Source organism: Pinus tabuliformis, chromosome 3_1 (assembly GCF_031772625.1).
Source record: "Pinus tabuliformis cultivar Carrire ecotype Pingquan chromosome 3_1, CPIR1, whole genome shotgun sequence".
In the NCBI taxonomy this organism is placed as follows: Eukaryota; Viridiplantae; Streptophyta; class Pinopsida; order Pinales; family Pinaceae; genus Pinus; species Pinus tabuliformis.
In genome coordinates, this window is record NC_142301.1 from 934,130,485 (window position 1) to 934,144,599 (window position 14,115).

Genomic DNA, 14,115 nt, shown 5'->3' on the forward strand with positions numbered 1-14,115 from the left:
GGTCAGATCTGATGCAGGAGGAGATACGGAGAAGCACTAGAGATGGATCTTCTTCATCCAAGGAAGATGAAGAAAATTGTGCCTTAGTGAGTAGGGCAAAGAAAGGGAAGGAGAAGGATTCTCATCCCAAATCTAGTTCTTTCCATGGAGGGAAGAAGTTTGACAAATCGAAAGTGCGATACTTTCATTATCATGAAGTGGCCCCTTTTGCTACAAATTGTCCACTGAGGAAATCCAAGAAGGGATCCATGGAAGGATCAGAAGGTGAGGCACTGGCCTCACAGTTCGAGTTGGATTTCACACTTTTTGCATGCATGGTTTCATCCATGGTGGGAAGTGATGGTTTCTTGACAGTGGAGCTTCTTTTGACATGACTGGCGACAAGAGTTTCTTCAGTACCTTGGAGGAGAAAGATCTCCAGATACGCATAGTGATGGGTAATGATGAAAAGTATAGTGTCTCGGGTGTAGGCACGGTTGTTTTTCAGAGGGAGCATGGAGCTAGCATTACCTTGATTGGTGTCAAGTATGTACCAAGACTGAAGAAAAATTTGGTGTCAATCACCATGCTGGAAGACAAGGGCTATGATGTAGTCTTCAGTAAGGGAAATATTTTCCTTTGACACATCACCACAAGACAGGTGAAGGAGATTGGTTCACGCGTCAAGAACCTATATTCTCTTGAGGTTCAAGATGCATGCAAAGCCTTGAGGAGCAAGGTAACTGATGGAGACTTGGTGGTTGAAAAGGAGAGTACATTACCTCTCAGCGTGCGGCCACAAGAGAAGTCTCAGAAAATTGTGGAGGAGCCACAATTGGTGAAGCAGCTTTAGGAGTTTGTGGAGCAGCCACAACTAGAGAAGTCGATAGGAGATCAAGTAGAGACATCTACTCATGCAGAGACCTCCAGTAGGGGGAAATTTCGAGCCAGGTGGGCAGAGGGATCACATGCATCCATACCTCTAGGTCGGAGGTGGGGCGATGTGGAGTGACAATCCCAAGAAGGCTAGAATAGGGGCAGGATCATTGAGGTACCCAACCTCTTTGATTAGACCTTGCTACGAGAGCCCCAACGAGGAGTAGCAGGACTATCTGAGTGGGTAGAGATAGATACGGATGGAGTGGCAGAGAGAGCTACAGTGCAGGAATCCCAAGACAATGCAGAGCTACCAGGCTGCAACAATGCGAGAGGCACAGGAGTGTTGCACCAGTGCAGGATGGCACGAAGAGGTGTGCACGGTGCAAGATGCATGTACTGTTGCAGCAGCTCAGAGGTCAGAGAGGGAGAACTTGTCGGCGGCCGAGGGAGCTTCATCATCAGAGTATGCTTCTAGCCCAACAAAGAGGTCAGTTGGGAGTTTTTTTTGTTTCTAGAGTTGTTGGAGCAATAACACTTGGGAGAAGTGTTGCATGCAGAACATTCCAAAGGTTCAGGATCGGGTTTGCGTTGAATGCCTTTCTTGTTGAGAGGGAGTGTTGAAAATGGCAACAAGAAATGCTAAAAATAGCACTGCTATAAATAGAAGTTTGGGTACCAGTGTTGGACATAGCAGCAAGGAATGAAAAATGGAAGTGCTATAAATAGCATTGCTAAAAATAGCAGTTCAGGATAGATGCCTATTTTAGTTAGTCCCTAAACTAAAATAGTGAAGTAAAATTTGAATTTGATCTTAGCAGTTGTTTGTAAAATAATTAATTATTTCATCATGAGTTAATTAGTTGTAGAAAATAAAACATGAAGTCTATGTGGGGACATGCAACAGTTTCTCTATTAATTGAGGAATTTATTCATCAGTTAAAGAGATAAGGATGAGTTGTAATATTGAGTTGTAATTAGTTGGTTCAGTTAACTGAGTCAAGTCAAGTTAGATTAATTCAAACAATTTGTTGAATTAATGTAAGTTCAATTAGTTAATGTTTGCATGCATGTAACTGTTGCACTTCAGATAACTGAATATTCTCTCATAAATAACTCATGCATGTCAGTTCAGTCAGAGACTCAGTTGAAATCAAAGGAGGGACAGTGTACTATTAGTTGGATGAACTTTTCCTATAAAGGAAACTCATCCATGCAGAAGGATTTATCTCCTTCATGATTGTGCAGTTACTATTGGGCCAAGTGAGCAGTGTGAGGTGGGAATTCACATGTGGGAAGCACTGGACCCCAAGAAAAAATGCGCAAGGAAATAGGAGGCTTGGAGGGTAGAGGAGAAGGTTTTGAGAGCCTTTGACTGTCTATGAGCAGTATTGTTTGATTGCAGAGAGAGCAAGATAGCTTGAGAGTTGATTCTTTTTGTAACTTGAACAAGATTTCCACTTGTATGATAATACAGAGATTGGGGTTTTATGCTGAGGCTTTCCCAGGGTTATTTCTTATGTGTTATGTGTGATTGATTTCTCATTCTCAGTTATATGTGTTCTCTTGATCTTGCTCAATTCAATTAAGCTTCCACAAAGTGTTGTAGAAGTAGATCTTGTATTGTATTTCAGTATATTGCATTATCAGGTGATCTACAGTGAGAATTTCTATAGTGGAAGTTATCATGTAATTATGTAATCATTGAAAAGACAAATAAGTGGAATTCCATGAGTCAAGTACGGACAAAAGAACCATGGCAGTCCAAAAGAATTGTAATACCAAGAGTCATATGTAATTCCAAAAGTCTTTTGGAAGTCCAAAAGTTGTGGAAGTCCAAAGGTCATTAGGAGTTGGAAAGTAAATAGTCATGAGGATGTGAAAGGTCATGCCTCAAGTTATAAAAGGATCCTCAATACTCATGCAATGGACTTTAACCTTGGCTTCTCCCACAAGGCATTAGAGAGATAGAGTTAGTACCTTTGGGGAGCAAGTAGTGGCTCTAACGCTCCACTATTGGAGCTAGTGATGTTCATTGTACTTATGTATCCTGTAAATTTTGCTTAATACTTGAAGCCTTTTGGCCAGAACATTTTGATACATGGATTGTGGATGTTTTAAGACTATTATTTGAATGCTTATGATTCATGTTTTCTTTCACATGTACTAAAGTAATTGAACTATTTCCATCACTTTGGTACTTAAGTTATTAGGAATGTGTTTTAATGTTTGTAACGATAATCACATATATGTAAACTATTTTACTTGATGTAAACTATGTGTGTGTCTCCATTAGGGTAGTACTATTACTTCTCTCCTAGAGGTTCAATTTATTTACCCTCTGCAGTGAAAGAACCTTGATACATGTAACACCCTCCTCCCACACTTACCCAAGTTCACTGATCCAACAGGGTAACTATGTGAGGAAGAGTTACTATGATATGACTCAACCTCCTATGTACTATTAAGGAAGTGGAAGCGACAAACCAAAACTTTACTAACCTTCCTCAGGAGCTACAGGACCCCCAGGAGCTAAAAACCCACTCCAGGTGCCCAAATCCTGAACTAACTTGCTTTTTCACTTACCTGGACTCCAAGTATCTTGCATAAAAAAGAAATCTAGTGAATGTAATCCTCCAGTAGCATGGATAACCCTACCTCCCAGCAACTGCAGTCTAAATTGCTCAGTTCTATTCATGCAACCCTGAGATCTAAGCCACTTTTTCAAGGCTAAGATCCAGACCTCTTCCCTGAACGTGATAGAAAATTCTAGAATGATGAATGGCACAAGGACAAAGACATTAATGCAAAACTTAGACAAGAACTTGACCTAACAAGGCCTAACCATGACAGGAATTTTGTCAAACACATAGTGAACATGGGATATACAAGTCATAATTACATATATAAACATAGGGGTCCCATACATATCTAAGAATCGGTAAGAAGGCTTGATGCCTCTCACAATAGTTGCAATAACATCTATTATCTCATGTATTCATTACCAATTCATCAACAAATCAAACATATCAAGAGACATAACTAGAACCTGTTATGAAACCATGCTTATGACAAACATATAACCAAAATAATAACCATGATAGAACAACCATCAAAGCTAGATACTAACAAGAGAAAAAACTCATGAAATACAAGAGGAAAAAAAGCTATTATTAACATATGCAAAAATCCAACCAAGTCAGGGACTTCCACGTACCACCCAACGATAGCTTGGGCTGAACCAAATCTTTCTTTCATCTAATAACCCTTGTGCCATATTCCAAGCAAGAATTTGGGACTCAAAACCAAATCTGCCAGTGCTTCCCAGAGATTAGACCACCTCCACCATCAGGATTTACCACAATCCCACCAAAATTAGACAAGGGATTCCTCAGCCCAAACAAAAAACATATACTACCAGGCTTTACTGCAATCCCACCAAAACTGGTCATGGGGTCACTAGGCTCAAAACAAGCTTGGATGCCTCCAAATTTCTTCACCAATACCTTGGGGAAATTTCATGTCTCCACCCTTAGGCTTTATCTCAATCTCGCCAAAACTAGTCAATGGATTCCTAGGCCCTTAGGAATTTTCCTGAGACCACCTCACCGGGTTCCAAAACCATTTGGAAATCCAAAGCTCAACCAAGTAAATAACCCCATAACATCATGGTTATCCGGAAATAGCAAGGAAAATATGAAACCACGTCACACTTGGAAAAAACCATGCCAATGGCAGCAAGAGAAACAAATAACACATGCATGTACCATGCATGCCAAATCTAACAAGGAAATCATATATGCAACTCGATCCCTAAAAAGAAATCTCGTTGTAGCCACTTGATCCAACTTTTCGTTGCTTTATCCTTGATTTCCTTTTCTTTATTTTCCTTCCTTTTCCTTCCTTTACCTTATTTTCTCTAATGTTAGAATTCTCCAAGAATTCTCTAAGTGTTCAAGAGAATGAGAGGATAGAGAGAATAGAGAGATCTCCAAAATTGAAATGACAAAAATCTGTGAATTGATCATCATAAACCTTTTTATCAATTAGGCCTCTATTTTCTTCAATTTACACTAATTTTCCTTCAATTTCCACCTCACATGCAAACTATGACCTTTCACCTTCCTTTTCTCCTATTTTCTATTATTTTCATAAATTAAATGCCAATTATTGCATCTTTGTCTTTTCAATTCCTTTGTCATTTCCTTTGACAGTTTCCTTAGCCATAATAAACCAAATGAACACCCACTAGGATGTTTTTCCCAACATTCCTCTTGGAATAAGTGTCTCATGACTTTGGTCTTATTTTTTCCTTTATTAACTTTATTACATGAACTTTTAACCCAGGGTTGTTACACACCACTTCCCCTTAGGCAAACATCGTCCTTGGTGTTCTATGACACCTATGACTAGAAAACCATTGAAAATAAAACATGCTGCCTATGGAGATTTATAACCCAGCTCATTTCAATATTTACAATCACATCCTATTGAAAACGTGACAATCATACCATTTACTAGAGCTTTATAACACAACTCACTACAGTATTTACAATAATAGCCATACCTAAATATGTACATATACCAAAACTCCTTTGCCTCAACCAGGATTCACCTCCTTCCCAGGAAGTCTAGAATCCATTACCAAATTCAAAGTTTGCATCCAATATCCAACGTTATGATCCTTGTGTTACCTATTCCCTCGGTGAACAGTTATCATCTCATTGTTCCAAGGAAAATTCCCAATGTGCATCTGATTCCATCTGGAAGTGATAATGGCAAAAAAAAATCCATCCCCCAACCTTCCCTTCTCTTCTACATAGTCCCTCGTGAAATATGGTAACCACCTTCCATGATGTCACTCACCTTGCAAGTTCCCTGTCCCCCCCTTTCTCGGGAAAACGATCCCTTGGCAAGGTTTCCTTGCATCGGTAGGTCCAAAAAACCAAGGCATATCCCTAACTCAAAACCATCATACCAGTCATAGTATTCTCATGTCAATCAATGGGCACTAATAGGTACCAATGTCCCATAATGGCCCTTCTCCTCAATGCTTTACCAACATATTGTTGCATGTTCCAATTCCTTTCATTGTTGTTGCAAACATTCTTACAATCAGTTCCAACAACCCAAATGGGAATTTTCATGCTTTCCTATACCAAGCACATGATTTCCGTTAGATTCAAAATGAATTGAAATAAATTTAATTCATACCTCATTCATGGCCTGTCAATAAGGTACACCTACGATTTTGTTTACTTCCTATCACAACAAGTCAAACTAACTCTTCGATAAAATCACATGTATAAGCACATCACATCCGGTTATCTCAAAATGCAACCATCAAAATCAAAATCATATATCACATGTAACCATCATAAATCAGATTCATTGATCACATGCATAATTAAAAACTGAAATAAAATATTGATACTTATCCTTCAAATGGTTCTTTGCTTCTGCCTTTTTCCTTTGTCTTTTTCGTGCACACACCGAATCAATTTCCACACCAGGTAAACACCCAATATTTCTCTTCTCTTCAATCACGCACACATAAACATAGTGTACACCACATACATGCAACCACACATGGCATATAAAACCATGCAATACATGAACCTACACCTGGAATATAACACATATGCCTACACCTGGCGTACAACACAACACATACACCTACACCCTATGTACACCACAACACAATACATACACCTACACCTGGTGTACAAAATAATATATATATGTACATAGAGTACAACATAATGAATACACATGTCACGATACCATGACCACAAAATTCACATACATAGTACCACATGTGCACAACACAGCATGTAAGACATGCACATAATACCACATGTACAACATGTACAACAATACCACATTTACAACATGTACGCAATACCACCTATACACAGCACCACCTGCACAATGTGTACACAACACCACATATACACAGCACCACCTACACAACGTGTTCACAACACCACATGTACACAGCACCACCTGCACAACGTGTACACAACATCACATGTACACAACACCACCTGCACATGTGTACATAGCACCACATGTATACAACACCACCTACACAGCATGTACACAACACCACATGCACACACCACCACATGTACACAGCACTGCACACACACAAAACCACATGTACAGCATGTACATAGAACCATATGTACACAGCACCGCATATAATACAACATGTATACAACACCATCTATACATATCACCAAATATACAACATGCACATTGTACCACATGTACGCAACACCATAGATACAACATGTACAACATATACACCATAATAGTATTGCACATCTAGAGACCACACTATCTCTAACAGGAAACCTTAATTCTAGTGTCTTCCTATTGTCTATGCTTATCCTAGCATGCCGCAAATCACATTGCTTTCATTCCGCTGATGTATCCCTCAACATTACCTGCCATAGAATAAACACAGGCATTATACAATCATACAATATCAATTCATATCCACGTGATATTGACCTCATAGATATATCAAGGCTACTATTCCCACTTGATTCCTATAAGTCTGGGAACCTCTTCATGTCATTCACTTGCCTAAGAAATCATTCCTCGACAAGAAATATCCCTAACAACCCTATCAGACAACAACATACATACATTCATACATACATATAAAAATTATCATGAAACAATCATGATCCCTATTGACCCTATCAAACAATGACATACATACATACATGTATACATATATAAACATCAGCATAATCATAATCACAACACAATTACTAAATATGATCAGGTAATGGTTAAGAGAACTCCCTTTATCTGCACACAACATGCACAACATTGAGAACAAAAATTCCCAACATATCCAAGGCATCTGATGCCTCAAATCCATTTACTTTACCTTAACTGGTTACCTTCCTCATGACTACCCTACCACTATCTATTTATCCCAATGGACCCAACCAGTCCAACCAGTTATCACATTCTTACCTTTAGTTTCCCTTATACATGCACCAAGATTCATCCAAGTCTTACATTACCTATTGGTTTCCACACAACTCTCCCCAAGCTCCATTAACTATCCTCTTTCCCAAACCAATTCCCAAGACCCTCAAAACATAAAATACAATAACAAGAAGTAATCAAGAAGAAAACCAGGAAAACCCAATAGCAATGCGACACCACAAACAAAGTGGCATTGCCATGCACTAGACATAAACAAAACTAAAAATCAAGCGCAAATAAATCACAAAGCACCAGTAGCACAAAACTAGCAATAAACACCATGAATACACCCCATGGGTTCCCAACATTCCCTAGGGAAATCTAAACCCTGGCCTTACTATCAAGTAGAAATTCTGCAAATTCTCTATAAATCTCGCTCTGAGACCTATGTAGAAAATATGACTGTAGGTTAACCCAATAATGCAATATAAATCAAAGCAGAATACTATAACATACTTCTACTATCAATTTGCAAAATCTTAAAGATTGAGCTGAACAATATAACCAGAAGAAAAAGAATTAATGCACAATACACATCACTGCTAAGATGCCCCTTGACATTTTCGTTAAACCGGGCATTGTCAAGAACATCCATATCATGGTTTCTTCTCCTCTGGATGAGATCAAGATTTATACTTAGCTTTTTAAAGAATTCCAAGACGTTTTCGCTTGGTCGTACGAGGAGATGCATGGTATCGATCCAGCCATAGTGGTGCATGATATTCTGACTTATCCTAGAGCTAAGCCTGTTAGGCAACAGCTTCGCCCTGTGCACCCTCGAAAGGTTGTTGTGATCAAAGAAGAAGTAGAAAAGCTTTTGAAAGCAAGATTCATTTATCCTATTCCATTGACAGATTGGGTATCCAATATCGTCCTTGTTGCCAAAAAGCACGGTAAGATACGTGTTTGTGTTGATTACCATGATACCAATCACGCGTGTCCTAAGGACAATTATTAGACTCCCTTTATTGACCATATCATCGACAAATGCGCAAGGAGTGAGATTTTTTCTTTCATGGATGGATTTTCTAGCTATAACCAGCGTAACATTTCACCCGTCGATCAACATAAAACAACCTTTATCTGTCCCTGGGGTACTTTTGCTTACAAAAGGCTTCCTTTTGGTCTAAATAATTTTGGCACTACCTTTCAACAAGCAATGTCCTATGCATTCCATGACATTTGACACGTTGTTCAACCATACCTCGACGACTTTCCTACTCATTCGGCTAAACATTGTGACCATCCAGATCACTTAAGAGCTATCCTTTTATGATGTCAGCATTACAATATCTGTCTCAATCCACACAAGTGTGTGTTTTGCATCGAGTCTAGCCAGCTCTTAGGTTTTGTGGTGTCTCGTGAAGGAATTAGGATTGATCCTTTAAACATTGAGGCCATAATCAATCTACCCCCTCCTTCATTACTGCTGCAATTGCAGAACTTGTAGGGAAAAGCTAATTTTCTCCATCAGTTTGTTCCTAATTATGTTGAACTTTCCAAAGGTTATATCCGCTTACTTAAGAATGGGATCCATTTTATCTGGGATGAAGTTGCCCAATAATTCTTCAATGCTTTAAAGAAAATCCTGATTAGTTTTCCTTTACTGCATCCCTCCGATTCCCACCGCGATTATTTCCTGTATTTGGTTGCAACTAATAACATTGTTGCTATGGTGTTAGTTCAAGATGACGATGATAGCAATGAGCACGTGGTTTATTATCTGACCCGAAATCTTCTTAATACTAAGTCTCACTATGCTCATGTCGAGAAGCTTGCTTTGGCGGTGGTTCATGCCGTCCAAAGGTTTCGACACTATATCCTTTTATAGAAAACCAACGTGATTTCTGATTGCAACCCCATGACATATATACTGACTTGCCAGTTAGTTGGGGGAAAATACTCCAAATGGATCTTCATCCTGTAAGAGTTTGATTTGGAATTTACTGCTAACAAATCAAATAAATCACTCATCTTTGCTGAGTTAATCTATGCTCTTTCGTCTACAAGCACCCCAACCGATTTTACTGAGAAGATACCTGATGAAACATTGTTTTTGATCAGAACTCTTGACCCCTGGTATGGACAGATTATTGTTTATCTCCAAACCTAAACCTTCTGATCTGAGTTGTCCCGATCGGACCGATGCTGCATCCGACATCAGTCCCAACCCTATCGGATCCTCGGTGATACCTTGTATCGGGTTGATGTGGACTCTGTCCTTCGCAGATGTCTCACCCTTGAAGAAGTTAAGCGGGTCCTAAATGATTTCCACTCTGGTGCTTGTGGTGATCATATGTATGTATATGCCACTTCTTAGAAGATCCTTCGCGTCGGTTATTTCTGGCCTTATATTTTCAAAGACTGCATTCTAACTGTCCAAAAATGTCATGAATGTCATATTTTCAACCGCAAGGAGCATGCCCCACCCTCACCCCTACACCTCGTAATTATCGTTGGCCCATTTTCCAAATGGAGCATTGATTTCATGACATGTAAGCCTCACTCGGCCAGGGGGCATGGTTATATCATCATCGTCATCGACTATTTTACGAAATGGGTCAAGGCAATGCCTACATACAATGTTGATGATATTATTGTCATGCAATTCCTTTTCAACCACGTTATAGCACATTTAGGTGTCCCTCAAGCTATCGTAACTGACCATGGATCACATTTTCGTTAACACATGATGGCAGAGTTAACCACTCAGTTGGGCCTTCGACATGATAGCTCGACTCCATATTATCCACAGGCCAATGGCCAAGTTGAAGCAGTCAATAAGGTTTTGATTACTATGCTTTAGCGTACTGTTGGGAAGCACAGAAAATATTGTCATTTAATTCTTTTCTCAGCTCTTTGGGCTTACCAAACTTCTACTAAGATGGCCATTGGATTCACTCCATTCCAGCTGGTGTACGGTTTAGAGGCAACTCTTCCAATCGAATGCGAAATCCCTTCACTTAAGCTAGCTATCGAACTTCTTCCGAATACCTCGCCTGAAGAGGAGTAGCTACTGTATCTTCAGAGACTCGACGAGACTCATCACATCACTGTGATGGTCATCGAAGCTCAAAATAAATAAGTCAAAGCTCATTTTGACCAAACCGTTTCTCTTTGCACCTTCGCTAAGGGAGACTTGGTCCTTCTTTATGATCAAGCCAATGATAAGTTGGGGGCAGGCAAGTTCGAACCTATGTGACATGGGCCCTACATTATCAAGTGTGTCTTATAGAAAGGTGCCTACGAGATATGTGATTATGAGGGAAATGCATTGTCACAGCCCCGTAATGGGTTGTATCTCAAAAAGTATTATGTGTGAAATTCGTATGATAACTTTTGTACATTAGTGTGTTAATTTGTTAGTGTGCATTTTGATTTTTTGGTTTGTTTGTTTGCTTTTCAGACATATTTTTTTCTACTTACCCTGTGTTCCACTCGGTTTGTAGATGTCATCAGGTCATTACGTTGGTTTTCTTGATGGTGCTTGCCATAGCACATGGAACCTCTCTTCCCCAACATGGGTACTCTATGACCCTAATGGAAAGTTGATTAACTTACAAGGTATCCGCCTTGGTCGAACAACCAATAATATCACTGAGTATAGTGCATTTATTGAACTCTTGTAAGAAGAAGTTTCTCTTGGAATTAGGGATTTAGTTCTTAAGTTGGATTCACAGCTCATTGTGTTACAATTAAACAATCTTTATTCAGTAAGAAATCCACAAATAATGCATATGTATCTACATGTTAGATTGCTGGAAATAAATTTTGATTACATTACATATCAACATATTCCACGTAATTTAAATACATTAACTGATGCATTGGCAAATTTTTTTCTTGATAGACATTCGCGTCATTTGTAAAATTGAATCATCGTATGAACACACAAGTAGAAATAAAACATGCATATATATATATATATATATGTCGCATCTTTCAGTGTGTTTACATCAAAATGTCAAAAAATAGAGTGTTTTGAGACACTTGGCTTTCAAAGCCTACAAAATGTGTAAAAGACTAGAAGAACTATCAAACTGCATGGTGCTCATGGTAGCATGCGACTGCTCTGATCACTCGACCTATCATCCGACGCAGTCTCGCAAAGACTCCCACTGTATGTCTCTGCCATCGTAGTGGAACATCATCGATAGTGGCATAATCTGGAACCCCTCAAGTGATGACCTCCAGATTGTGCTCCATCTCAACTAAGGGGTTAGCCCATTCCTTGTAGTCTGCATCCACTATCAAATGGGTAGCTCACCGTGCTATTGGTGACATTCCTGGTGGTCTCTCTAGTCTGATGGGACGAGAATTTGGGGGTTGCCCAAAATCCCAATTCCCAGATAAAATTCGAACCTGGACCTGTGGGTTATGGGCCCACAAGTCCGACGGAAGCGGTTTACACTGAAACCCATTTAACTTAATGACGTGGATCTTCATTATATGTAGGAGTCTACATATTCATTTCAAATAACCGATATACATAGGAGTATTAAGACCCCACGCTCAACCATAACACAATACACAGCAATATAATATGGCGCTTCTATATGAGTCGGCAGACCCGCCGATCCAGTCAACTCCTGACGCTATTCCACAGCTAAGAAGGCAGACCTTTTTCAGAAGAACCTTTGGATTGATTTTGACAACACAGGCATAATCAACGATAGTACACTCGCTGTTCATTGACGTCATGAAATGATACACCGGTTTTCCAGAAATAGAGAACCGGGACTTGTGAACGCTCCGCATCACAGTTCTGGAGGTGTCGACTCTGATAATTCCACATAGATTGGTCTTCTTCGCAATCTCCGCACTCTCCAGTGAACAAATGAATCACATGATCTCCTTCCTTGAGGTCTATTACGCCTGCTCCTACTCTCTCCACAATCCCTATAACCTCGTGGCCAAATATGCGTGGAAATTGTTGCGCCTCCTCGAGCATGCGGAAAATAAAGTCCGAGTGACAGATGCGAACTTCCAGCCAATAGATCTGAACCTATGGCCGCCATGAAGGGCTGAACATTTCTTGCCACATAAATTAACATATAGATTTAAACTATAAAATCCCTAGCTTAACACGCTCGAAACACATAATTTACTCAATTATAAGACACACATAAATGCACGCGACATACAAATAACCCAGGTTTCATATATTAAACAAAACGGTTACAGACTAAGGCGTTTCAGCCTTAGAAACGAGCTCATGCTCGGCTACATCTTGCCCACTCACAATTTTCCTCCCAGAACAAATATATCTCACCCCTATCACACTACACATATATATACAAGAGTGTTAGATTGTAAGCATCGATACTATCCTTGTTTTTCTACAATGAAAGCTCTCCAAAAAGCGTGCATGGCTGTTATCAATAGCAAGTCTCCTCGAGACATATCCGCTTTAAAGCTACTTTAAATTTATCCACTTTAAATCCGCTTTAGCTCTGTTTTTCTGCTTTAAAACAGACTTTCCTCCGTTCTGATCCTATGGTCCACGTTTGTTGCTGAGTGCTCCCGCATCATACTCCCGAGGCACAAAAATTTATGACCTCCTATTCATATGCTTCTGGTCTTCGTAATAACTTTAACTTGTGAGCTGCAATTTGCCTCTGCAACAGCAAGTCCTCCTTGCTGCATCTTACCTCACCAATCCTTTCCTCCGGATCTGGTCCTTTGGTAATCACTCTAGGCTATTGCAATCTTCTCACCTTCCTCCACAATCTTCTCACCTTCCTCTGCTGCTACCTACACAAAATATAAAGACCATACATACTTTATCAAGAACTGTACCTCCTTCCACAGAATCTTTTTTTCGCTCTGATACCAAACTGATGGGACGAGAATTTGGGGGTTGCCCAAAATCCCAATTCCCAGATAAAATTCGAACCTGGACCTGTGGGTTATGGGCCCACAAGTCCGACGGAAGCGGTTTAGACTGAAACCCCTTTAACTTAATGACGTGGATCTTCATTATACGTAGGAGTCTACATATTCATTTCAAATAAACGATATACATAGGAGTATTAAGACCCCACACTCAACCATAACACAATACACAGCAATATAATATGGCGCTTCTATATGAGTCGGCAGACCCGCCGATCCAGTCAACTCCTGTCGCTATTCCACAGCTAAGAAGGCAGACCTTTTACAGAGGAACCTTTGGATTGATTTTGACAACACAGGCATAATCGACGACAGTATACTCGCTGATCATTGACGTCATGAAATGATAGACCG